The 27,412-nt window shown below is 44.5% G+C and overlaps 1 protein-coding gene across 1 annotated transcript in view; it reads right to left on the reverse strand.

Annotated features, from left to right (window-relative positions):
- RAB7A (RAB7A, member RAS oncogene family) overlaps positions 1-9,178 on the reverse strand; it is a 76,144-nt gene extending 66,966 nt beyond the window's left edge. The window contains exon 1 of the mRNA XM_027586201.2: positions 8,959-9,178. The gene's annotated coding sequence lies outside the window, so the exon portion shown is untranslated. The remainder of the gene's footprint in view (positions 1-8,958) is intronic.
- Positions 9,179-27,412: the final 18,234 nt, after the last annotated feature.

A 27,412-nucleotide genomic window follows, 5' to 3' on the forward strand; every position in this document is an offset into this window, starting at 1 on the left:
CTGCAGCTACTCCATTTGCCTTAGCATTTCCCTACCTCCATTCATTTGCTTATGCCATTCCCTCCAATTATAATGGGTTTCCCAAGTCTTGCCTCCACACCAAAACTCCACTCCACACGGACTTAACCCAGCCATTTGAACACCTCTAGCATCTTCTTTAAGCTGTTTTTATGACTCTCATCCGCCTTGTTTTCACAATTATACCTAAACCTGGGACGCCTGGGTGGCTCAGTCGGTTAAGCGGCTGCCTTCGGCCCGGGTCATGATCCCAGTCCCACATCAGGATCCTTGCTCAGCAGGGAGCCTGCTTCTCCCTCTCTCTCCTCTGCTTGTGCTCTCTCTGTCAAATAAATAAAATCTTAAAAAAAACACAATTATTCCTAAACCTCCAGTGATCTTTATTTTATGCTCCCCACAGCTGCCAGCAGTATTTTCTTATACCAGACAATAAAAATCTGTCAAATGAACACCGAACAGTTTAGCATTCAGGAAAGCTCTACATATTAATCACTGGCCCAGAAGCATAACTTACATGCTACAAATAGTAACTTACTGTGCAAAGTTAGAACTGGAAAAAAAAATTTTAAGTTTACTGAGTAATATCTCAAGATCCATCCTAGAAGGATTCATCCCTGCCCTCCAGGAGTTTAGAGTGGGGGAGGGGTAAAATCATGTAAAATTATTCCAACCAAACTAAGGTCTAGAGCAGATGTACAAAAAAGCTCAAGATCACTCAGCCAGAAAGCTGTTGGGTCAAACACCAGTATCTAAATGGACAGTCAGACCATGCAAACAGGCCTATTTCTAACATGTGTATGAAGGAATCCAATATTTTAAGAACTCAAGTGCAGATCAAAGAAAAGTTTGAATGAAAGCACTGTTTATTATGGCTAGATTTATATCCCACAGATGATACTTTTAGGCCAATTCCACCACCAGGAATGGATCCAGATTATAAACGCAAAAACTAATCCACAAGGGCAACTATGGAGGACTACCCACTCACTAGACTGAAACCATTCTGCTTTTCTAACCCTAATGGATTTACAAAACATTTACAAGATGTCTCAAACTATAACACACTCAGCTCCAGAAACAACTTCTCTACTCCCTCAAGGACTACCTACACTGGTACTGAATGGGGCCATAAAAAAACAGGTTCCTACCAGAGGGGCAAAAAAATGAAAAAGAAGACAAGTGTTAGCAAGATGTGGAATATCTGGAACCCTCAAATACTGCTGGTGGGAGTGTTAGCTGGTACAACAACTGGATAACTGACAGTATCTACCAAAGTGTAACAGATACTGGTATGGGATGAAGTGTATCCCCACGAAATTCATATATTCAAGTCCTAACCCCCAAAACCTCAAATGTGACGATCTTTGGAAACAGGGTCTTCAAAGATGTGACTGAGGTTAAATGAGGTCATGAGGGTGAGCTTTAATCAATATGACTGATGTCCTTATAAGGAGAGATTAGGACCCAGACAGGTATAGAGGAAAGACCATGTGAAGACACCGGAAGACACCCATCTACAAGCTAAGAAGTCTCTAAACAAGGGGCGCGTGGGTGGCTTAGTCAGTTAAGCATCTGCCTTCGGCTCAGGTCGTGGTCCCAGGGTCCTGGGATCGAGCCCCACATCGGGCTCTGCTCGTCAGGGAGCCTGCTTCTCCCTCTCCCTGCCGCTCCCCCTGCTGTACTCTCTGTCAAATAAATAAAATCTTAAAAAAAAAAGTCTCTAAAAAAAATCAACCCTACCAACACCTTGATCTTGAGCTTCTAGCTTCCAGAATTACAGGAAAATAAATTTATTTTGGTTAAGCCACTCAGTCTGTGGTATTTGTTACAGCAGCCCTAGCAAAAGAATACAAATACATACCCTAAAACTCAAACTTTCCACTCCTCGGTATTAACATAATAGAAATGTGTACATATATTAGTCAGAGGCAGACACAAGAACATTCATACAGCATTATTTGTAAGAGCCATAAATTATAAGCTACCGAAATAAACATCAATAAATACATGATGGTATACCACATAATGGAATACTTCTCAGCAATGAAAATAGTTTACAACTGCACTCAACACAAAATCTCATAAACAATAATGGATCAAAGAAACCAGACACAGAAGAGTACACAGCGTATAACTCCATTTATACAAAGTCCAATCCAGCAAAATCACACTACAGTGTTAAAAAATCAGCACTCTTTACCCTAGGAGGAGGGGAGGATAATGACTTGAAGGAGGCACAAGGGGGCTTCTAAGTTTATAAAAATTCTCCAAGTTCACTTATTTGTGTGCATTTCTGTATGTTCTCCTTCAAAGTTTACTTATAGAAATGAAAAAGTATTTAAAAATAAGGGCAACACTCAGGGCACCTGGGTGGCTCAGTCGTTAAGCGTCTGCCTTCCGCTCAGGTCATAATCCCAGGGTCCTGGGATCGAGCCCCGAATCGGGTTCCCTGCTCCGTGGGGAAGACTGCTTCTCCCTCTCCTACTTCCCTTGCTTGTGTTCCCTCTCTCACTGTGTCTTTGTCAAATAAATAAATAAATAAATAAATAAATAAATAAATAAATAAAATCTTTTAAAAAATAAAAATAAGGGCAACACTTTACTTATCCAGTGTCACCATGCCAAATAACTTTATTCTTGAACTGAATGCATCAGGTTCTGCACCTGTTATCATTAAATATCTGAAAGACACAGCTAGTCTCATGATCCCCAGCTTCCCATCTCTGAGTGTTTTTCAGGAGAGATCCCACAGGTCAAAGATCCAAAGGTGTTCACACCCCCCCCATAGTTAAATTCCCACACTATATTTTATTCAATTTCCTAAAAGAAAGATATTAAAGTATACATTCACAGGAAGAAAATAACACTGCGGTCTTCCTCTGGGATTTTTTTTTCTTTTTACTTCTGTATTTCCCTAGTTTTTTTTTTTTTTTCCCTTAAAAAGAACTGACGTGGGGGCGCCTGGGTGGCTCAGTTGGTTAAGCGACTGCCTTCGGCTCAGGTCATGATCCTGGAGTGCCGGGATCGAGTCCCACATCGGACTCCCTGCTCGGCGGGGAGTCTGCTTCTCCTTCTGACCCTCTTCCCTCTCATGCTCTCTATCTCTCATTCTCTCTCTCTCTCAAATAAATAAATAAAATCTTAAAAAAAAAAAAAAAAAAAAGAACTGACGTGGGCGCCTGGGTGGCTCAGTTGGTTAAGCGAATGCCTTCGGCTCAGGTTATGATCCTGGAGTCCCGGGATCGAGTCCCACATCGGGCTCCCTGCTCAGCAGGGAATCTGCTTCTCCCTCTGACCCTCCTCCCTCTTGTGCTCTCATTCTCTCTCTCAAATAAATAAATAAAATCTTTAAAAAAAAACAAAAAAAAACCCATAGCTTAAAAAAAAAAGAACTGACGTTTAATAACCAACAAAAGATAAATGTCATTTTATTTTTTTTTAAGATTTTTTATTGAGAGAGAGGAAGCGAGCGCATGCATGTGGGGCAAGCAGGAGGAGTGGAGAGGAAGAAAATCCTAGAGCAGACTCCCTAAGCGAGGAGCCCGAAATGGGGCTCTATCCCAGGACCCCAAAATCATGACCTGAGCCGGAAATCAAGAATCGGCCGCTTAACCGAATGAGCGACCCAGGTGCTCTGAGAAATGTCATTTTAAATAAAAAGGGGGGGGGGGTCTGGCTGGCTCAGTTGGAAGAGCACGTGACTCTTGATCTTGGGGTTGGGAGGTTGAGCCCCATGTTCCGCGTAGAGATAAAACAAAAAACAAAACTTTAAAATAAATAAACGGTAGTGGAAGAAAAATACATTTTTTTTTACAAGGAGTCAAACGCTGAGATCTTTAAGGCATCATGTACAATCAGAAAGGGTGGTGCATCAGAAATAGCTATGTATTGGGGCGCCTGGGTGGCTCAGTCATTAAGCGTCTGCCTTCGGCTCAGGTCATGATCCCAGGGTCCTGGGATCAAGCCCCGCATCAGGCTCCCTGCTCCGCAGGAAGCCTGCTTCTCCCTCTCCCACTCTCCCTGCTTGTGTTCCCTCTCTCGCTATGTCTCTCTTTTAAATAAATAAATAAAATCTTAAAAAACAAAACAAAACACCTATGTGTTTCAGCAGACATAGATTAATATTCTGGCAGCTGGACCACCTGAGGACCCAGAACTATCTCATGCAGAAAAACAGAAAAGGCTACCCTCTCAGCATACAGAGATGTTGGGAAGACCAAATGAAATCCTATGTAAATGGTAAGCACTATACAAACACTAAAAAGTATTTAAAGACAAATATCATGTAAGAAGGTTTCTACAAAATGTTAATACTCTTTAGCAACCGTCAACTGAATGGCAGAGGTCACAGGATTTAAGAGTGGCTGTGAACCTGTGGGCAGTCCGGATGACCCAGAGTTATTTCTGGGGTCCTCAGATCTCTTAAGTACATAGAGCACTGTTGGTAGACTGACTAAATACTATAGGTAAGAGGCACTACTTTTTATAAAGTCTGTGCTATTACAACTGGGTTTTTAAAAAGGTTAATTCGGGGGCGCCTGGGTGCCTCAGTTGTTAAGCGTCTGCCTTCGGCTCAGGTCATGATCCCAGGGTCCTGGGATCGAGCCCCACATCGGGCTCCCTGCTCGGGGGGAAGCCTGCTTCTCCCTCTCCCCCTTCTTGTGCCCCCTCTCTTGCTCTCTCTGTGTCAAATAGATAAATAAAATAAATAAAATAAAAATAAAAAAGTTAATTCGTACTGGCTTTATCACGCATTCTCAATTACCCAAATTAAAAGTTCATCAAATGGAAATAAACTTTTAGTTAAAACTGCATGCAAAAATTAGAAACCAACGATGTAACTATTTAGATCACAATGTAATTTTTAAAGGATTACTGAACTGAGCTAGGTAACTCCAGGAAAGCCAGTAAGCAACTAGCACAAGCCATCTTGAAGGGTCAGAGAGAACAGAGAAGCTCCTTCACCGTGTCTGACAGCAGTCACACAAGCAAGTTCATTTGAGAGCCAAGTGAAGTTACAGAATTCCTAACACTGACCAGGTCCCCAGGCCTCCCTTAATTGCTTCCTCAGATTTGCTCTGCCCCAACGCAAGCAGTCCAAGTCGACCAGGAAATGGACAACAAAAACTTATCTCCACGGCAGTGATGACGTCACCAAAACAGACAGCCCAGGAGAGGCTTGAGGTCCCCTGCACTAAGTACTGCATCCTCAGGCAAATGAGCAAGGCCAACACTGTATGTCACCACTGGAACTAACTCCCAAGCTTTCTTCCTCCCCCACAGAGACATTTTGCAAGTAGCTATTCTTAAATTTGTTTTTGAAATCACAGCCTGAGTACTAAAATTGAAACTAGTCAGAGGCACTGCTAAAAAGCCTGTTCTGATTTCATCCACCACACATCACTTTTACCTTTGATTCACAAATCACACTGACCACGATCACCATTAAGAAGTTTTAAAACATTAATGCAAACTATTTTTCTGTGTTTAGGAAAAGGCAGAAATAGAAGATGTGAGAACAAATAACTGAAGAAATCAACACATTAGAACAAATAACTGAAGAGATCAACACGTTGTAAAATGTGTCTGCAGCAAACTGCAGACATAGAAGCACAGAGATCTATTAGATGGCATTAACAGATAAATGTTTGGTGACACAGGAATGGATGACAGAGAATACAATGGCAACCTTACATGGGAGATAAGAGTCAGCAGAAAGCCAGCAGCCGCAGGCGTTTGGGGAGGGTGGTGCTCATTTCTAGGGCTTCAGTCTCCTTCGGAGGATGACAGCAGTACCAAGGGAAACCACCGTTTAGCCTTACTCAGGAGGACTCCTCCTCCTTACTTCCCCAGGAAACCTTGCCTGTGGTAACTCCTAGTCTAATATCTAGTCAAATCCTTGGCCTTATTTGTTGAATTGCACAGATGCAGAGTTAAACAATTTTACCATAGGAATAATAGTACATATTTATGTCAAATCTCAGAAAGGAGCAGTGCATAGAAGACTATCACAAGAGTGTGGTCTGGGTTTGCTACACCTTTGCACAGAAAGGCTAATACCAATATAAGGGTAGAAATGATATTAGCGCAATTCTCTTTGGAGATTTATTAGAAGCTAATCAAACAACCAAAACCTTTTTGCTTCACTTGGCGGTGGGGTCAGGAATCAGATTCAAAGCCATACATTATTATAAAGCAATGCTCTTTTTATGGGATTTGGGGGCTTAGGCCTGGTAGGCACAAACAAAACATAATAAAACAATCAAATGCCCAAGTGATCACTAACAATTACCTGGAGATATATACTAACAAAACTATTTTTAGAGTGCTTTCTCCTACATTCCACCCTTCTGTTTGTTTACTCATGCAGTTCTACCACAAACACAAAACTCACATTTCCTTTTTTTTTTTTTAAAGATTTTATTTATTTGAGAGAGAGAGAATGAGAGAGAGAGAGCACGAAAGGGAAGAGGGTCAGAGGGAGAAGCAGACTCCCTGCTGAGCAGGGAGCCCCATGTGGGACTCGATCCCGGGACTCCAGGATCATGACCTGACCTGAAGGCAGTCGCTTAACCAACTGAGCCACCCAGGTGCCCCTCACATTTCCTTTTAAAGAAGGGGAGCCAGGGCGGTTGCAGGAGATGGGGTGGCATAGGGCTTTATTTAGTAAACTGTAACTGGTGGGCACTATATTAAACTTTCTTCATCAGCTAAAGAAAAAAAAAATCCAGCATGCCAAATGTGCCTTTGCTCAAAGAGCAGTGCAACAGCAAACATTTGCAGTATCAAATAGCAATGACATGAACTCCCTCAAGTGAATAACAAAATGCCACTAGAGCAAAAGGAAAAACAAGTTTAGTGTTGAAGGCTTCTCTTCCAAAGACATGATCAATTTGAAACTGTAACATTATCTTCTATACTCTCAAGAGCAAACCATACAAATGCTGTTATGATTAACAAAGGCTTCAAGTTGGCCAGAATACCAGACTGCCTACTATGGATTCACTTGCAGAGATGACAAACAACTCCTCTTTCCAAAAGCCTCAGGTTCTACCACCAAGCCATTTCCACAACAGAATTCCTGGCCATGATCACACATCATTTTTAAATTCCTTTAGGTAGGGCAATAACCACACCGATCTCCCTGAGTCAATAACCAGTAATGCCTAATACTCAAAACATCTCAATGAATGAAAAGGTGCTCATCATTACTCTCTAAATTTAAACATTATTTAATTTAAGACTACCATACTTATTACTCACTTAAATACATCATATTTTTAGGTAGCAGAGTTAAAAAAAATAGAATACAACAGGGTTGGGAGGACTAAGCTTTGGCTTGGACAGTATCTTCAGAAGTACTCACAATTCACCTTCCAGTTCTTAAGACTCAAATCTGAGCAAACTCTCCAAAGTCTGAAGAGAAACACACTAATAGACTCTATTAATCCATGGATGAGAAGTCATGCGGCTAATCAGCTGCTTAAGTCACAAGGAAGAGACAAGAGCCTGTTCTTTTGGAATCCAAAGAGAAGACAGTATTTTCAACAGGAAAGAACCAACTGGCTAGATACCCATGTACTAAGGTTTTAAGGTTCACATGGCAGGATTGCCAGAATTAATTCGTTCGACAAAACATTTACATAACAAAATTTTTCAGACCCCATTTAAGCACTTTGCTAAAACTGTAGAGCTTCTAATACTGGCACTACACTACAAAAACCTGTGTTAAAAGTCACAACCGCAAATGGAGTATCTTACGATTTTAGGGTAGAACTAAGGTAGCTGTAAGGTAGAACCAGAAGAGGCTTTCAAATGGCATCACTAGAAACAAAGGAGGCAGAGAGAGGGAGATACCAGGTGGCAAAAGATAGATCACAAACTTCAGGAGCATCGGAAAGCAGTAAAACCCAGAGACTGAGTACAGTCCTTTGGAGTCTGATTGCCTGGGCTTGAATCTTCGCTCCTTAACTTACTAGCTGTGTGACCCTGGACAAACAACTTAACCTCTCCGTTCTTTGACAATAATGGTACATGAGGGCTGTTCTGAGCATTAAACATAAAAATCTGTGCAAAAGTTTTTGCCGCGCTGCCCAGAACACAACCAGCGCTCAAATGTTTGCTATTATTATTCTCAATTTTCCACTTTTACGAACCACTAGGCATCAAGCTTTGATTTAAGGTCGTAAGAGGTCCCCGACGCGGTGGAGTCCAAACACAGCTCTACAGCCAACCACCAACTTTCCCCCAACAAGTCTGAAAACTTCCTTCGGGATTTACCACAACATACTTAGGACAAAAAGCTCCCCGTCTCCCAGAGCCAGAAGCGTCTCAAGTGTATACAAGTGCTTGGGGCGAGCCCAATGCACGTGACCTGACTCACTGCCTTGACTCAGTTGCCGTCAGGAAACCTCTCTCACTTAACAGGGTCAGGCTGTTCAACTGAAGACACAGATGGGAACGTGGCTCAGCCGTGGGAGCCTGTTAGCAAGGCCCGCGCGGTCGGCGGCGCCCGGGACAGCGTCCTCAGACAAGGCAGCGGGCGCGGTCGGCTCCGACACACTCCGGCTCGCTGCTCCAAAGGCACTCAGCCCAATAGCGCGTCCCGTCGCGGCGCAGGCCCCCAGTGTCCAGAGACCACCCAAATCAGGAGACACTCCGGGTCTCGATGCTACCAGGAAGCACGGCGTCTGGGATCGCCCGCCCGAGGTCGGCAACCCGGCCAGAGCTCACACCCGGCGACCTCTGACCTCCCCCCAATCTCCCGGCCGGGTGCGGTCCGGGCCTGCTCTTGGGCGCTGAGCGACGCTGGGTTTCCCCGCGAGGCCTGCGCTGGGCCCAGAGCCTGCCCAAGGTACGGACGACGCGAGGCCCAGGCGAACGAGGAGCTGAGGAGGGGGATGGGGCCAGGCCACCGGCCAGGCTGGGCCCGCTGCTTACCGCGGCCGCTCCGCTGGGGGCTCCGGGCCGGACGCGTCGCTAGGGCTCCCACCGAGAAGGAAGTACAAGGGAGGACAGGGGCTGAGGAGAAGTTCAAGTTACGGCTCCAGCTGACTCCTCGGCACTCCCCAAGCCTTCAACGCCGCCGCTGCCGCCGCCTCGGGCTTTATGGCCAAGACTCCGGCTCCGCTCCCACTTCCGCCACCGCCGCCGCCCCGAGCGGAAGTACCTGTCACGAGACTCTAGACGCCAAGAGTGCGGGGGAGGAGCCCCGCCTCAATCTTGCGACACGTTCCGGCCGCTTCTGGGCTGAGCCTAGATCACGTGGTACAAACATGTCTGCCCCCAATTGGTTGTTGCCATCTTTGAGGCTCGTACAATGAGAAGGACGGCGCCATGTTGAATCCGCAAACCGCTGTCTCAGCCATCACCCCCACTTCCCCCGCTCCCGCGTTCTCCCCGGAATGAGGAATGACAGGGAAGAGAGGACGAGAGTAAACTGGCTCTTCCAGTAGTGTCCCTCTGCAGAAGGCACTGATCAGTCAACTAAGTAGCCCTACTGTGTGCTCTGAGCTCTTCAGGATCAACAAAGCATGCATGCTCTAGAAACAGGCTTTCTCAGGGAGAGGTCTCTGAGTAGTGGGAGCTAAAAGAGTGGTTATTTGACAGACTTACATTGTGTTGAGGAAGGGTACCCATATTTATTGAGCGCCTACCATGCCCTTGTACTACACCTTTGGATCATCTCCATTTGTCCTTACTTTAATCACTTAAGGAAAGATTATTTTCACCATTTTGGGAACAGGGAACAGAGACCTGCTACAGGTGAGTTTGACCTAGCTCACACAGTAAGTAGTAGAGTGAGATGTGAACCAAGGGAGGTTGGACGTCAATGTGCATGATTTAGTCGACTGAAAATAGATGTACCAATTGTGTAACAGAGTGATAGACATTACCAGGATGGATTTCTTCTGGTCCAAGAAAATGGAAAACCAGTGTAACCCAACTAACATGAGGTCGCTCCTTAGTGAGTCACAGGTGCACCAGGTGGAGTTGCCTCACAAAGTAAACTTTATTTGCCAGCAAATAAGGAGATCGCTGGGAATAACTTCCAAATCCGTGGCTCACGGAGCAAAGGCAAATGGATTCCTTTTATTTAGGGTTAGGATGAATATTTAGATAAGGGAGCCTTGTCATCTTATGTAGAGGTGAGCAAAAGGAGGTGCATGTGCCTTAAGGAAACATGCCTATACATACACTCTATGTTATGTATATGAGGCTTGTGCTCTTCCTTGGGTGGAGATTTTACAGTTACAATGAGGTAAAGGTAAGTCTGGGTCACTCTGTGGGCCACTCCATGGTCCATCTGCATAGGTGTGAGTAGGGGGTTAAGTTCAAACTGGTCTGGGTGGTCTGGGCAGTTGTTATTGCTTGAGGAGTATTGTTTGTTTGTTTGTTTTTTAGAGATTGTATTTATTTGACAGAGAGAGAGTGCACACAAGTTGGCAGAGTGGCAGGCAGAGGGAGAGGGATAAGCAGGGCTCCCAGCTGAGCAGACAGCCCGATGCAGCTCTATCCCAGGACCCTGAGATCATGACCTGGGCCGAACGCAGACGCTTAACTAACTGAGCCACCCAGGTGCCCCGATTGAGGGGTATTTTGGTTTCCATCAGGGAATGTTATGCCCCTCAGGTCTTTTGCCTGAGTTAAAAGATAAGCTAGAAAGAAGAGCCTAAGGAAAATTGTGGGACGAAGGTCAATGAGTACAACAAGCAGGTAGGCATAAAGGTCAGGCTTTGGAGTCCAGCTGGTGAGAACAGCTCAAGACTCCCTGAGCTTACTGTCAAAGGTGAGGCAATAAAGTTGCACACTGTAAAGCTCTTAAGAGGGTGGGACACCCTATCAAAGACCCGCCCCATCTAAACACATTAAGATCAACTTGGAACTTTATCTCCATCTTCAACAACATGCTCTTCTCATAGTCTTTTCATGTCTTGGTTCATGAAAACTTCACTCTTTCAGTTGCTCACTTCAAAAAACTTTGGAATCATTCTTGTCTCCTGTAGTGGGTTGAATAGTGACTGGCAAAAAGATAAGCCTACATCCTGGACCCTGTGGATGTGACCTGATTTGGAAAAAGGGTATTTGCAAATGTAATTAAGGATCTTGAGATGAGAGCATCCTGGATTATCCAGGTGGGTCCTACATCCAATGACAAGTGTCTTTAGAAGATACACACAGAGTCACAGAGTACAAACACACAGAGAAAGGAAGTCCCTGTGAAGATGGAGTCAGAGATTTGAGTGAGTAGCCACAAACCAAAGAATGCTGACAGACACCAGAAGCTTAAAAAGACTAAAAAGGGGGGGGGGGTTGATTTTGAATTTTCTATTTGAGTTGTACGAGAGACTACATTTCTGTTGTTTTAAGCCTGTGGCGATGTGTTACAGCAGTCCTGGAAAATGAATTTAACTCCCCTCTCTCTTGTGCCCCTCATCCATAGCCTTCAAAAGATATTCAGAATGTGACTACCTCTTACTATCTCTACCATTACCACCTGGTCTGAACCTCCATCATTTCTCCCCTGGAGTAGTGCAAAAAAATCTTGGTTTCCTGCTCCCACGTCTCTCCTTATCATTTCTTAACACAGCAGCCAGAGTAATTCTATCAAAATGTCAAACCGTCATTCTCCTGCTCAGACTCTTCCCATAAATCAGACTAAAACTAAAAGCTTTGACTCCCAAATACCTCTCTGACCTCATCTCATTCTAATATCCCCTCAGATCAGTCTGCTCAAACTATACCAGTTTATGAAAAGAGAAGGCACAAATTTAACTCAGGCCTTTACAGTTGCATTTCTTTCTGTCTGGAAAGTTCTTTCCCCAGATACCTGTATGACCACTCCCTCACTTTCTCAGGTTTTGACTTAAATGTCATCTTCTCAGTGAGAATGGCCTTTCTTATTTAAAATGAAAGTTCCTTTTCCTATCAACACTTAGTCACAAAACACCACTTGCTATTTTCCTTACTGCCTTTTTTTTTTTTAAGATTTATTTATTTGAGAGAGAGAGAGAGAGAAAGAGAGTGAGGGGAAGGGCAGAGGGAGAGAATCTTCAAGCAGACTCCCCACTGAGCGTGAAGCCGGATGCCGGGCTTGATCCTATAACCACGAGATCATGACCTGAGCTGAAACCAGGAGTCAGAAGCTTAACTGACTGAGCCACTCAGGCATTTTTTTTTGTTTCTTTATATTGTTTACTTTTATTGCCTGTCTCTCCCACTAGAATGGCAGTTCCATAAGGACAGGCATTTTTGTCTATTTCACTCATTGCTGTATCCCTGATCCCTAGAACAGTGCTGGGGCACAATAGGTGCTCAGTGAGTACCATGTGCAGAGTATTGAGGGGAATGGAAATTGGAAATAGTCTCAAAGGTGATTAATTATGGAAATTCCACCCCATTCTGCAGCCATACAAAATGCTAGGTTTGAAGATAAAGAAGCAATTAGAGAACACCTGAAAAGGCAAAGCCCCTGCCTTCTAAGAAGTTGACTGAGAAGGCTATTCAGATGTAAACATGGGCCATTTATTTTTTTTTAAGTATTTTATTTATTTGAGAGAGAGAGAGAGAGAGAGAGAGAGAGCTCAAGCAGGGGGGAGGGGCAGAGGGAGAAGCAGACTCCCCGCTGAGCAGGGAGCCTGACTCAGGGCTCAATCCCAGGAGCTTGGGATCATGACCTGACCTGAAGATAGACAACCAACGGAGCCACCCAGGTGCCCCAACATGGGCTGTTTCTTATGGAAAAGAAAGGATGACTTAGAAGAAACCAATGAGCCAAGAGGGTAGAATCAAGAGCTACAGAGAATCATTCCCAGGGAGCAGGATTGTACCCTAATCAAAGAGCTGGCAATGTGTGCCTAACTGGATTTCAGAATTGCTATGGCCCAGTGGTAGCTATGTGACTCCTGTTTTTGCCTTTTTTGAACAGAAGTGTCTGCTCTGGGGGCACCTGGGTGGTGCAGTTGGTTAAGCATCTGACTCTTGGTTTCAGCTCAGGTTGTGCTCTCAGGGTTGTGAGATCGGGCCCCTCAGCAGGAAGTTGGCTTGGGACTCTCTCTCCCTGTCTCCCTCTGCTCTTCCCCAACTTCAAATAAATAAATAAGTTTAAAAAGGAAAAATAAAAGGTGTCTGCTTTGGTTATCTCAAGCCTGTCAACTCTGTTGGTTTCTGGAGAGCAGAAAACCTGTCTATAGCTTACAGGTCTTCAGATAAAGAAGAATAGTACTCAAGAAACTCTTCTTGAGGAATCATGCCTACTCTGTACCTGGACCCGATTTATATGATAAGATCCATTATGAGCCAGTGATGTTTTGGGATGAGACTTTAAGGGTCCTTGGGAGGAGGTGAATATATTTTGCACATGGAAGGAATGTAAATAATTTGTGTCCAGAAGGTGGACTACAGTAGATTAAAGATGGTGGTAAATTCTTTACTCCTCCTTTGAGATGTGGAATCTACTTCCCTTCCTTTTGAATTTGGGTTGAACTTCCTGACTTATTTGGCCAGTAGGATGTAGCAGAAGTGATCATAAGAAGCTTTATAGTTTTCACCCAGAAGTCTTGAAATGCTCAGGCAGTAGAAGCTTCTCCTCAGAAAGCAGGCTTCACACTTTGAGAAGCCTAAACCATTACAGGTGTTCTTATCAACCGCCCCACCTGAGCCCCCAGTAAGCAGTCAGCATTAATTGCCAGCCATGTAACTGCACCATTTGGGATGTCCAGCCATGTTAAATTTCAAATGACTGTAGCCCCAACTAAAAGTTTACTGTAGTCATACAAGAGACTCCAAGTGAGACCTGCCCAGTTGAGCCCAGCCAACCTACAGAACCAAGAGATGCTAATAAATTCTTGTTTTAAGCTGCTATGTTTTGGGCTGCTTTGTTATACAGCAATAGATAACCAGAATAGGGCCTATAGAAAATGAAGGGGAAGGGAACAGTTATACAAAAAACCTTTGGTACAACAGGTTTGGGTTGGGGAAGACAGATTTCAGAGTTGTTGGTTAAGGGAATGACATGATGACAGCTGTTTTAAGAGTCTCCCACTAAATTGGTGTCCTGCTGCAAACAAGAGAGGAGAAAGTCCAAGCTGGGACTGCATGTGAGGCTGGGTGGGCAGGGAATGTCTGGAATTGTGACTTACTGATCTGTGCAGAAAACTCACTTGAGGGAGTTTGTCACATCAGTGGGACATGGATGGGACCTGATACTATCTGATTGAGCTCGTGAGGTCAGAGGGAGAGAGAGAAGATTGGAGCCTGGAAGGTTCAAAGGAGGTTAAAGTGAGGTTAGGAGTGAGGAGTTCAGTTTCAGAAATACTGACTCAGAGGACCTCTGTGGGACACGTAATTGGAGATGTGGAGGAGGTTGAGGCAGAGAGGGGGCAGTTAGCAATCTGGTTCCCTCAACGTAGCCTGGGCTGACAATAAAGATTGGAGAGTAGTGATGGGTGTGAACAAGATAACCCATGAAAAAAGTCTAGGAGTGTTTCATTCTTTCAATAAGCTATTTACTGAGACTCTCTTATGTGCTAAGCATTGTTACATGCTAAGAACATGAGAAAAGCAAGGCCTCTCAAGATCTTTACTACTTTGTGTGGTAAACAACACATAAGTAGCATGCCCCCACAAACAAGCACACACAAAATTTCACTTAAATTTCCATCAAAGGGGAACTGGTTAAATAAGCTACAATACATCCAGTCAAAGGAATACTATGCAACTATAAAAAAGAATGAGAGAATTCTCCATATATTGATACGGAAATATCTCGAAGAGATATTATTAAGTGACAAAGCAAGATACAGAATTGTATATACCATATGTTCCTTTTTTGGAGAGGGGGGAAGAGTGAAGGTAGAAAAATAACATACTTCAGCAAATAAAAAATGTGATTAACTGGTATATCAATTAAGATTTAATCAGAGCAGTTAGAATAAGAAGTTAACGGTAGGAATTAGACCTACACAATTTGTTGGAGTTGTTAAAAAAGTTTACACAGGCTATCATTTCTGAGTTCAGTGTTGGACCCAGCATTGGTCACCATAGGTCAGGTAGACCAGCAATCAGGAAGAAAAGCTAGATGTGGAGGAGGACAATGGCACACTGGACCCCATGAAGATAACTAGAATACACAAACCAAATGGAAGCCATGTTTGTCTTTTCTCACATCTAACTTCAGTGCCATGTGTGGGTGACCTGCAGCAGAACCTGGTGTCTTTCACCACAAAGCTGCACACATGCCTGGCCCAGGATTCAAAAAAGCTGAAGGGGGAGATTTGATGGGGGCTGGAGGAGGTGTGGGTCTGGGAGTTGCCTCAAGCCAACAAGACCAGCAGACCGGTGACACCAGGAGCTGCCCCAGTGGCAGGTGCCCTGCATGATTTTCAGAGTATAAACAGTATAACTGCTCTTTCATTTTTGCCTTCCAAATCTCATGCAAATGTCTCTTCTGACCAATGTGAATACAGATCCATATAGAGAAGAAGATTCTGGGAAATCTAGTTCCAGCTTAGTTGTACTACAAAGCCACCATACCTCATGAATGGGATAAAGGTGAGAACTAGATTTTCAGTGCATGTCCTTTATATTATCTTTAAGTTTTAATCATGAGATTATATTATCTATCAGATATTTAAATTAAAAAAAAGAAATCCATAAAGTGATGAATGGGATGCAGATGATAAGATGGTATATGGAGCAGAGATGGAAGTTGGAGGAAAGGTGATATTAGACACAGGTGGTAAGAAAGACTCCCTGAGGAGGTGACATTTGGGCAGACTCCTGTTGACAAGGTGGGAGCCCGCCTCTTGACATTACCTGAGCAGAAAATGTCATAGGTAGATGGAACGGAAAGGGAAAAAGCTTTGTGAAGAAACAAGGTATCCTGCTCAAGGAACAGAAAAAAGGCCAGTGTGGTTGGAGCAGAGTAAGGAAGGGAGAACGTGCAAAGAAGTGAGGTGGGAGAAATGGGCAGAGCAAGTCATATGGGGTTTCATGGTTCATGGTAAGACCTTTGAAATATATACTATGTGTGATGAAGCCCATGGAATTTTAGGCAGAAAGTGTGTGCATGTGTGTGTCTATGTGTGAGATGTGTCTCCCTTCACAGGTCACTTGCACTGCAGGGCCTTTTCTGGCCATCACTCTCTTTTCTCCTGTTCCCACAGGAAAGCCATGGCCCTGGTAGGCCCCTGTCACAGCCCCACGACACTGCTTACTTGAGGTCTGCTTCTCCCTCTGCTCCTCATCTAGACTGGGCGGCTCCTCAAGGGCCAGCACTTGTTCTGATCTGCCTAATTGTCCCCAGCACCCCAATAGGCATTGCCAAACCTCACCACACAACTGAACCATTCAAAACAGAGTGAACTGTTGCATTATTCTCTCTAATACAGCTTTGCATGATTTTTGAAGTACTCTGGGGTTTGCTATTTAAACATGGCCAGTTTTGCTCAGGGGTTCCTTCCTTGGCAGTTTTTACTAATCCAGGAGTCACTGGCTGGCTGTCCCTCCATGCCCACTCTAGTCTTCCCTTCTCGGTACTCCCCCAGTCTAAGCTCCTGCGCCTTTGAGCAACTCACTTGAGCAATCTAGGCCTCAATTTCTTCATTCTAAAATGGTGTTAATAACCCCAACTCTGAGATATCGTGAGAATCAGATGTGAAAGTGATTTATCAAGTGCTCTATCATATGCAGGAGAAAGACTGAAGGTGCATATCAGTTGCTGGGTGATATAAATCTGGGGTGGTAGCTTCAGGCATTTTTCTGCTAGATATGGTGAAGAAAACAAAGATCCATTCATTCATTCATTGATTCATCCCAAACAAATCAGTCCTCAGTTTCCAGGACAACCCTAGGGACACAGAGATGAACCAGCCACAGTTCCTGTGCTCCATGAGGTCCCAGTTGTGTGTGTCTATATGTAGGCAGGGGTGCACCCACAAAAAGACAACTCACATCATACTAAGTCCTCTTCCTCTTCCCATAACTAGCCATGGGCTGCATTCCAGAGCCTTCCTACTCACAAGGCTATACTGCAGCTCTCTGCCCACAGTAACCCTTTCAGGGACAGGCACTCAACCAGTTCCAGGGCAATCAAGGCCAGTAACTCTCAAGTCTGGTTCTTTTTTAGGGTGGAGGAAGACAGCTATATTGGGAGAAAGAAGACCTTTTCTCTGTGGAGAAAGAATAAGACATGTCTAGAATTGCTGGGGGGACTTCTTGTCACCTTGAGGGCAAAGCCTACCCAAGAGTAAAGCTAAATAAAAAACAGAGGAAAACAGGGGCGCCTGGCTGGCTCAGTCAGTAGAGCATGCAACTCTTGATCTCGGGGTTGTGAGTTTGAGCCCCATGTTGGGTGTAGAGCCTACTTAAAAAATAAACAAATAAAAAATAAAAGCAGAGGAAAACAAAGAGATGGTGAGGGACACAACTTAGGGTTAAAATCTGGGCACTTGTATCCAGTGATGCTTGAATCCACCTGCCCCTGTCCCTCCCCCATTTCCCTAACCCCATCCCCACTCCACCCTCCAGCCTTCACCACTTGCTTAAGGGAAAGGTCACAGCTGCACCAGGGGCTGGTCTCAGCAGGAGCTGCGGCAGCTTCTGGTCCCAAGTCCTGTTTAAATGGACTCACAGAGGCTTTGGTGACTCTTCTAGTGACTGCTCAGAAAAGTCTGGGAATACAGCCCAGAGATGTGGGGGAGTGAACATCCCCAATGAGACTCAGAATTTGAGGAGGAGCTGAGAAGTCAAGTCTCTGCTTTTACCTTTCCCCAGTGGACGGTTCCAAATCCCTTTCTGGAGATATCTCATGGGACTAAAGTTGTCAGAATTAGCAAATAAAAACACTTGGCCTAAAACATTGTTTGTGTTCATCTGGAATTCAAATTTACCTGGGTGTCCTATATGGGTCTAGCAGCCCTGGATGAGACCCAGCAACAAGCTGTGTCTGCTGAGACTGTGACCAGTGTGATAATAGTGTGACAACCTCGTGTTTCTTTTCTCTTCCCCCTGTCTTTTCCTCACCTCTCTTTTTCACTCTTGCTGCCTGGGTACTGAACTCCATAATAAAGTGACAGCATGTTAGGCTTGGTCTCAGGCACCGCTTTCTAAGAGCCAAGCCAAGATAAGGCAGTTTAAGTTAGATTTCTGTCACTTACATCCAAGAGTCCTGAGGAAAACTCAGCCTGTTTCCTCTTCTGTGGAATGAGGTAAGAGTTCCCACCCCACTGACAGCCTAGGATGGACGAGAAGGTCAAAAGACCTTATAAAGGGCAAAGTGGTAATGCCAGAGCCAGTGGGTCGCCGCAGTCACCCCAGAAGACAGGAGGTTGAGTCCCAGGGTTGGCCCCTGCCTCACTGAGTTAAGGGCACTGGGAGACAGGGCTGCTATCTCCTCATGGTTGCTGGCTCCATCTGTGTTCTTTCATGTGGGCAATGTCTCCCCTGGCTCCACTTCACTGGACCACCTGCCCCTGACTGTTTCAGGCTTTGCACTTCAGATGAACTAGCCCCACAGGGACCAGGGAGCCCTGCTTCCACCCAGTCAATCAATCTTTCTACAGTGTGGATTGACGCCCTCCAACTCCATCCTGACAGTGCTGTGAGTGCTTTGTCCTGTCTTTACCAACACATGTCCATCCCTATGGGTGCCTCTGGTCCCCTTTGCCTGGAATGGCCCTACTACCGTGGTCTTCGTGGCCCTACATCATTTGGTCTTTGTCTCTTTTTCATGGATTTATTCATGCAACAAGCCTAGGTTTGAGAGCTTACTGTGTGGCAGGCACTGTTCTGAGCCCTGGAGAGAGAGCAGTGAACAAATTAGACAAAATCCCTGCCCTCGTGGAACTTATGTTCTAATGGCAGCCCCAGAAAATAAATCATATAAATAAGTGAAATATGTAGTGTATTAGATGGAGTATGTGTGATGGAGAAAAACAAAGCAAGGAAGCAGGGTGGCAAAGGACCCTGCCCCCAGCCAGTCTCCCTTTTTCGCCTGATCAGTCAGTCCACTCCTGCCACACTGGCCTTCTTGCTGTTCTCAAATACATCAGACTTGCTCCACCATTGCCCTTCTTAGTTCCTCTGTCTCAAGAGCTCCCCCTCTCCCCCATTCTGACGATCTTGACACAGCTGGATCCTTCCTGCCATGAGTCTCAACTCAGGCCCTCTTGGATCACCGTGTCAAATGTTATTTCCCAGTTATTCTTTATCTTCTAACCTTGTGACCTTGTAACATTTCCTCCATATCATCTCTAGATGCAAGAGGAGTGAGAAATGAGGGACCCGAGAGGCGCCTGGGTGGCTCAGTGGTTAAGTGTCTGCCTTCGGCTCAGGTCGTGATCCTGGGGTCCTGGGATCGAGCCCCACATCGGGCTCCCTGCTCCATGGGAAGCCTGCTTCTCCCTCTCCCACTCCCCCTGCTCGTGTTCCCTCTCTCACTGTCTCTCTCTCTCTCTCTATGTCAAATAAATAAATAAAATCTTTAAAAAAAGAAAAAAGAAATGAGGGACCCGGGTTAGGCAGTTGCCTTCCAGCAACAGCTGTTTGCTATAGAAGTGGAAGAATAAACTGCGGTGGACAGCTTTCTGCCCCTGCCACAAATACAGCACGATAAACACTACATAAAGGAAGCAAAGGCGTGAAGATGGCCCAGGAGAGAAGACACCTGATGTAGCCTGGGAGAGAGAGTGGTCATGGGTCCCAGAGGAGGCAGTGCTGAGGTGACTCATGAAGGGTAAGAAAGAATCTGCTGGGCAAAGGTAGAAGGAGGTTACTGCCAACAGAGGGACGACTATGTGCGAAGGTATGGAGAAAAGAGAGAGCATGTCATAACTCATTCCAGAAACTGCTGATGGTTCAGTGTTCCTAGAGAACAGAGTTAGAGGGAAGGAAGCAGGAGCAGGAAGGGAACCTAAGAAGAAGGAGCGCGTCATGATAGGTGTGAATGCCTTTGATCTAGATGTTGAGGGGGCCTTTTCCTGTTTTCCTGGTATTGACAATCGAGATACAAGATTGAGGACAGAGTTGAGGATCTCACATTTAAGGATGATTAAGATTGTCTCCTAAGACTGGGGCAAGAACAGGCACTGCCCCAGAAGTATACAGAGAAGTGGCAGGACTGGCCTGACCACAGTCACTCACCCTCCTCCCCCACCCCCAATGAACAAAAGTGTGGGAAGAGGTGAGACAGGGAATCCTCATTGGCCCAGGGTCCACTGGGGAGAACTGGGCTTTTCCCCTTCCCCACCATTGCCAAGGTGAGGGGGTTCTATGATACTTACTCTTAAAGCTGGGGTGGGGGGCTAAAAGCAAGATTGATGAGCATCTCATTTCCCAGTGGAACCCCTCATTAGATAGCAGATATACTGATCCTCCCCTCTGTCTCCCTGGACAGGGAAAGGAGAGGGACCTAAGAACAAGAGGAGGTTGCAGGAGAGCTGCCAAGGAATCCTCGTGGGTCGGGCTAATGTGCAGGAGTTTCCCAGAGTCAAGGGTTTGGTCCCGAAGGGCTTCAGGCTTGAACCACTGTGTTAGCTACCTATTGCTGCAAAACTTAGTGCCATGAACCAATAGTGATTTATCATCTCATGATTTCCAGGGACGAGGAATTCAAATGGAGCACAGCGTGCATGATTTATCTCTACTCCATGATGTCTTGGACCTCAGCTTAAAGACACAAAACTAGATGCTAGAATCAACTGAAGTCTTGCATGGGGCTAGAGAATCCGCTTCTAACGTGGTTCACTCACATGGTGGGCAAACTGGTACTTGACAAATTGGGTTTCGTTCCACATGGGCCATTCCATAGGGCTGTTTGATTGTCCTTATGACATGGCAGCTGACCCCTTCCTGAAAAAACAACCCAAAGGACCAAGGTAGAAGCTGTAATGTGTGATATGTCCAAGCTTCAGAAGTCATACACCATCACCTCTACAGAATTCTACTAGCCATACAGTTCAGCTTTGATTCAGTGTGAGAGGAAACTACAGAAGGAAATGAACACCAGGAGGTAAAGATTATTGGGCCCAGTGTCGAGACTGGAGACCACACCCCTTTTTTGGCTCCTCACCCAGGAAAGTTAGTGAAGGAAGGGGGGATCCTTAAGAGGATTGGGGGTATTTCCTCAGCAGAGCTGAGGGGTAGAAATAGTTCAAGCCTGAGTCAGATCTCCCTTATGGTTTTGAGCTATGGGAAGGCCCCACAGGGTTCTGCACATAACTCACATGTGCCCTGTATGGAAATGCAGGCCCCACAGATGATGTCCGGAGTCAGTGAGCATAGCCAAAAAAGCAGCCATGACCCTATTAAAAAGACCTTCTTGGGATGCCTGGGTGGCTCAGTCAGTTGGGCGGCTGACTCTTGGTTTCGGCTCAGGTCGTGATCTTACGGTCCTGAGGGGATTGAGCCCCATGTTGGGCTCTTCGCTCAGCGAGGAGTCCGCTTCAGGATTCTCTCTTTCTCTCCCTCTGCCCCTCCCCCGCTGCTCTCTCTCTAAAATAAATAAATAAATCTTTATTAAAAAAAAAGACCAGGGCGCCTGGGTGGCTCAGTGTGTTAAGCGACTGCCTTCGGCTCAGGTCATGATCCTGGAGTCCCGGGATCGAGTCCCGCATTGGGCTTCCTGCTCGGCGGGGAGTCTGCTTCTCCCTCTGAACCTATTCCCTCTCGTGCTCTCTATCTCTCATTCTCTCTCTCAAATAAATAAATAAAATCTTTAAAAAAAAAGAGACCATATTTCCCCACTGCTCTCATATTTCCCCACCTTTCTCATAAATCAGATGACTGTATATTTATGGGTTTATTTCTAGACTCTATCCTGTTCCACTGATCTGTTTGCCTATCTTTATGCCAATACTACATTGTATTAATTACTATACTTACATTATAAGTTCTGATATCTGGTAGTATAAGTCCTCCAACTTTCTTCTTCCTCTCCTGAATTGTCTTGGCTATTGCTGGCCCTTTGGATCTCCACATAAATTTTAGAATCAACTTGTCAATTTCTATAAAAAATTCTGCTAAAATATTGACTGGAATTGCATGGCATTAGTAGATCCCTTTGAAGAGAATTTCTTTTTTTTTTTAAGGTTTTACTTATTTATTTCAGTTAGAGAGAAAGGAAGAGAGCAAGAGCAGGGGGCAGAGGGAGAAGGAGAAATAGACACCCTGCTGAGCTGGGAGCTTGATGCGGGGGGGGGGGGGGGGTGCTCAAATTCCATTGTCTGCATACCACCTTCATTATTTTTGACAGTCCGCACTATCAATACTGCTCTTTACAGAAAGGGAGCTGATTTTAAAATTTTTTAAACTTTTTTTTTTTAAAGATTATTTATTTATTTATTTATTTGAGAGAGAGAATGAGACAGAGAGAGAGCATGAGAGGGGAGAGGGTCAGAGGGAGAAGCAGACTCCCTGCTGAGCAGGGAGCCCGATGTGGGACTCGATCCCGGGACTCCAGGATCATGACCTGAGCCGAAGGCAGTCGCTTAACCAACTGAGCCACCCAGGCGCCCCTAAACTTATTTTTTAAAGGAAAACTTTCTATCACCATTATAAGGTGAAAATGAGTCTCTCTTAACATGTAAAGATAACTCTCAAAATAAGCATAATTAAACGTTGTTGAGTTATAACTAGGTATTGTCTGCCGAAGACTTTGAGAATGAAGCCTGCTCTTTGTTCAAAAGGGATATTTGCAAGTGTCAGAGAAGTGTAAATGACACATTGCTATCATATTTATAATTTCTACTTTAGGTAATCAGAAAGATTGGAAAGTAACTGAAAAAGAATAATTTTATCATTTATTTTGCTGTGAATTGTAGATTCACATGCAGTTATAAGGAATAATACAGAGAGATGACTTGTATACTTTGCTCAATTTTCCTCAATGGTGACATTTTGCAAAGCTGTAGTAAATTACTTTGAGGATGCAGACGTCGATCTTATCCAAAGTTCCTCGGTTTTACTTGTATTCATTTGGGTGTATGTATGTGTGTGTACCAAGTTCCATACAATTTGATCCCCTGTCTAGGTTTGTGTATCCACCACTACAGACTCTGTGTGTTTTTTAATGGTATGTCTTGCCCCAACTTGTCCTCATTTAGGAACCGGGGTGATGGAGCCAGCCTCTACCTCCTGGCATATCACGTGTTGCTATGTCATGATATGGAAACTATGGAAACTATGCTCTGCCCCCCACCCAGATGTGAAATATTTTGCTTCCATTCGTGTTTTCTTAGACAAAGTCTGTCACATGGCCATGCCCTAACTTCAATGAGACCAGGAAGCATGATCTCACTATGTCCCTGAAAGGAGGAGAATTTGAATACTAATGACCACTATCACACTATTTATATATTCTTCTCCCACTGTGTGCATTGGTGAATATCCTGAAAGGGCCAGGTCTCTAATCCACTCTTGGGGGAAACGAGGCAAATAGAACACAAACAATTATGTAGAGCTTTCAAATAACCTGATATTAATAACACTGGCACTGTGAGAGAGTAGATCAATTTCCCTTCTCAGGGGTCTTTGGAAACTATGTCTAGTGTGGGACAATTATTTTGGTCATGTCTCTGCCTCCTGTTAACCAGGCACCAGGGTCTACCCATCTGGCCTCCTATTCTTCTCTTGGGTTCATCCTTCCTTCTACTCTAACCTCTGACCTCTGCATCCCATACAGAACCACCATTTCACTCTCCTCCCAGGGCCTAGCCTCTACTCTGCTTCTCCAAGGTCTGCCAAGGTCATTTTTCTTCATTTTCAATGTTCCAGCCAAGTGGAACTCAATAATGAAACATAGTAATAACAATTAATTTGATATTCAAAGGGAGATTCCAAAGAATTAACTGTTGCTTTATTTTTTTTTAAGTAGGCCCAATGTGGGGCTCAAACTCATGACCCCAAGATCAAGTTACATGCTTTACCAACTGAGCCAGCCAGGCACCCCTAGGATTAACTGTTTTGAGTTTTCCTTTCCAGTCCTTATCCAAATACAAAAGGAATTTTTATGTAATAATAGTAATATAGTATACATATAATTTTTATATTATTTATTTTACCTAATATTGTCTTTTTTTTTTTTTAAAGATTTATTTGTTTTGAGAGACAGAGAGAGAGCATGAGAGGGGGGAAGGTCAGAGGGAGAAGCAGACTCCCTGCTGAGCAGGGAGCCCGATGCGGGACTCGATCCTGGAACTCCAGGATCATGACCTGAGCCGAAGGCAGTTGCTTAACCAACTGAGCCACCCAGGCGCCCTTACCTAATATTGTCTTAAATGCATTTTATATGTTATCAAATAGTCCCTAGGCATACTTAAAGTAGCTATCACTTTTCTTTTCTCCCCTCATTATGTAAATAATATGTTCATTATTGAATATTTAAAAAAAAACTAGGAATCTGTGAATAGGAAAATAAGGCATCAAAAATCACACTACCTAGAGATAACCAGCAATATAATATATGGTATACATCATTTATGGTTTTTTGTCTATGTTTGATATAACATACTGTATTAGTTAACTTTAGAAAATATCAAAATTACCTCAAAACTCAGCAGCTAAAACAAGAATTTATTATTTCACAGTTTCTGTGGGTCAGAAATCCAGGAATAATCTAGTTGGGTACATCTGGCTCAGATGCTCTCAAAAGGCTGCAGTTGATGGGATGGCTGAAACTGTAGCCATCTCAAGGCTTGACTTGGGTGGGCGTGTCCTCTTTGAAGCTGACTTTCCGGCTGTTGGCAGGCCCTGGATTTGCATTGGCTTCTGTCTGCAGTCATTAGTTCCTCACTACATGGGATCTCCATAGCGCTGTTCATGATATGGCAGCTGGCTTCTCCAGAGTGAGGAATGAAGTGAGAGGAAGAGAGCTGGAGAGTCTCCGGTATGGAAGACACAATCTTTTTATAATGTAATATGAAAAGTGACATTCCACCATTTCAGCTATGTTGTTTGTTACCGGTGAGTCACTAAATCTGGCCTACACAAAAGGGAAGGGATTATACAAGGGCGTCAATTCCAGATGAGAATCACTGGGGGTTGTTGGGGCACCTGGGTGGCTCCATCGTTAAGCGTCTGCCTTCGGCTCAGGTCATGATCCCGGGGTCCTGGGATCGAGCCCCGCATCGGACTCCCTGCTCCGCGGGAAGCCTGCTTTGCCCTCTCCCACTCCCCCTGCTTGTGTTCCCTCTCTCACTGTCTCTCTCTGTCAAAAAAAAAAAAAAAAACCTTTTTTTTTTTTAAATTTTTTATTTATTTATTTGAGAGAGAGAATGAGATAGAGAGAGAGAGCATGAGAAGGGGGAGGGTCCGAGGGAGAAGCAGACTCGCCGCTGAGCAGGGAGCCCAATATGGGACTCGATCCCGGAACTCCAGGATCATGACCTGAGCCGAAGGCAGCTGCTCAACCAACTGAGCCACCCAGGCGCCCAAAAAAAAAAAAACCTTTAAAAAATAAAAAAAAGAGGCTGCCTACTTACCGCTTATACAAAACATTATTTTGTAACCTACTTGTTTTTCGTTTATTTGAGATATAATTCATATACCACAAAATTTACCATGCACCAGTTTTAGAGTATACAATTCAGTGGTTTCTGGTATATTCACAAGGTTGTGGAAACACTACCACTTTTTTTTTTAAGATTTTATTTATTTATTTGACAGAGAGAGACGCAGCGAGAGAGGGAACACAAGCAGGGGGAGTGGGAGAGGGAGAAGCAGGCTTTCTGTGGAGCAGGGAGCTGGACGCGGGGCTCGATCCCAGGACCCTGGGATCATGACCTGAGCCAAAGGCAGACGTTTAATGCCTGAGCCACCCAGGTGCCCTGAAACACTACTACTTCTTCCAAAACATTTTCATCACACGATAAAGAAACTCTATGCCCATTAACACTCTCCAGTCCCCTCATCCCCAGCTCCCCAAAACCATTAATTTACTCTCTGTCCCTATGGATTTGCCTATTGTGGATACTACATATAAATGAATATATGCACTATCTGGATATTACATACATGTATGCATATGAATTGCATACATTATGTGACCTTTTGTCTTTGGCTTCTTAGCAATAATGTTCTCAAGGTTCATCCGTGCTGTAGCGTGTATCTGTGCTCCTTCTCTTCCTTCCTTCCTTCCTTCCTTCTTTCCTTCCTTCCTTCCTTCCTTCCTTCCTTCCTTCCTTCCTTCCTTCCTTCCTTCCTTCCTTCCTCTTTCTTTCTTTCTGTAGGCTCCACGCTTAGTGCAGAGCCCAACATAGGGCTTGAACTCACAAACCTGAGATCAAGACCTGAGCTGAGATCAAGAGTCAGACACTTAACTGACTGAGCCACTCGGACACCCCTGAACTCATTCTTTCTTACAGCTAAAAAAGATTCCACTGTATGGATATAACACATTTTGTTTATCTACTTTTTTTTAAAAGATTTTATTTATTCATTTGACAGAGAGAGAGACAACGAGAGTGGGAACACAAGCAGGGGGAGTGGGAGAGGGAGAAGCAGGCTTCCCGCAGAGCAGGGAGTCTGATGAGGGACTCGATCCCAGGACCCTGAGATCATGACCTGAGCCGAAGGCAGCAGCTTAATGACTGAGCCACCCAGGCGCCCCTCATTTTGTTTATCTACTGATCAGTTGATGGAAATTTGGGGTTTTTTGTTGTTTTGTTTTTTAATTTTTTAACTGTTATAAATCATGCTGCTATCAACATTTTTTTTTCCATTTTATTTTATCAACATTCATGTGCTAGTTTTGTGAATGTATGTTATCAATTCTTTTGGTTATGAAACTGGCTGGTCATATGGTAACTCTTAAGTTTAAGGGTTTTAAAAAATTTTTTTAAGGATTTTATTTATTTGAGAGAGAGAGAGAGAGAGAGAGAGCACATGAGTGGGGGTGGGGGGCAGAGGAAGAAGGAGAAGCATGCTTCCTGCTGAGCAAGGAGCCTGATGTGGGACTCCATCCCAGCACCCCGGGATCATGACCTGAGCCGAAGGTGGCTTAACCAACTGACCACCCAGGCCCCACTTTTTTTAAAGATTTTATTTATTTTACAGAGAGAGAGAGAGAGAGCACACAAGCAGGGAGAGGGGAAGAGGGGCAGAAGGGGAGGGAGAGAGAAAAGGAGAGAATCTCAAGCAGACTCCATGCTGAGCATGGAGCTAGAGCAGGGCTCAGTCTCACGACTCTAAGACCATGACCTGAGCCAAAACCAAGTTGGATGCTCAACTGACTAAGCCACCCAGGTACCCCAAACTTTTTGAGGAACTGCCAAACTATTTCCCAAAACTGATGCATAATTTTACATTTCCACCAGCAATGTATGAGAGTTCTGATTTTTTGATGTCCTGGGCAACACTTGTTATTGTCCTTTTTTTCCTTTCTTTTTTAAAAACTGTA

The sequence above is a fragment of the Zalophus californianus genome, chromosome 1 (assembly GCF_009762305.2).
Source record: "Zalophus californianus isolate mZalCal1 chromosome 1, mZalCal1.pri.v2, whole genome shotgun sequence".
Lineage (NCBI taxonomy): Eukaryota > Metazoa > Chordata > Mammalia > Carnivora > Otariidae > Zalophus > Zalophus californianus.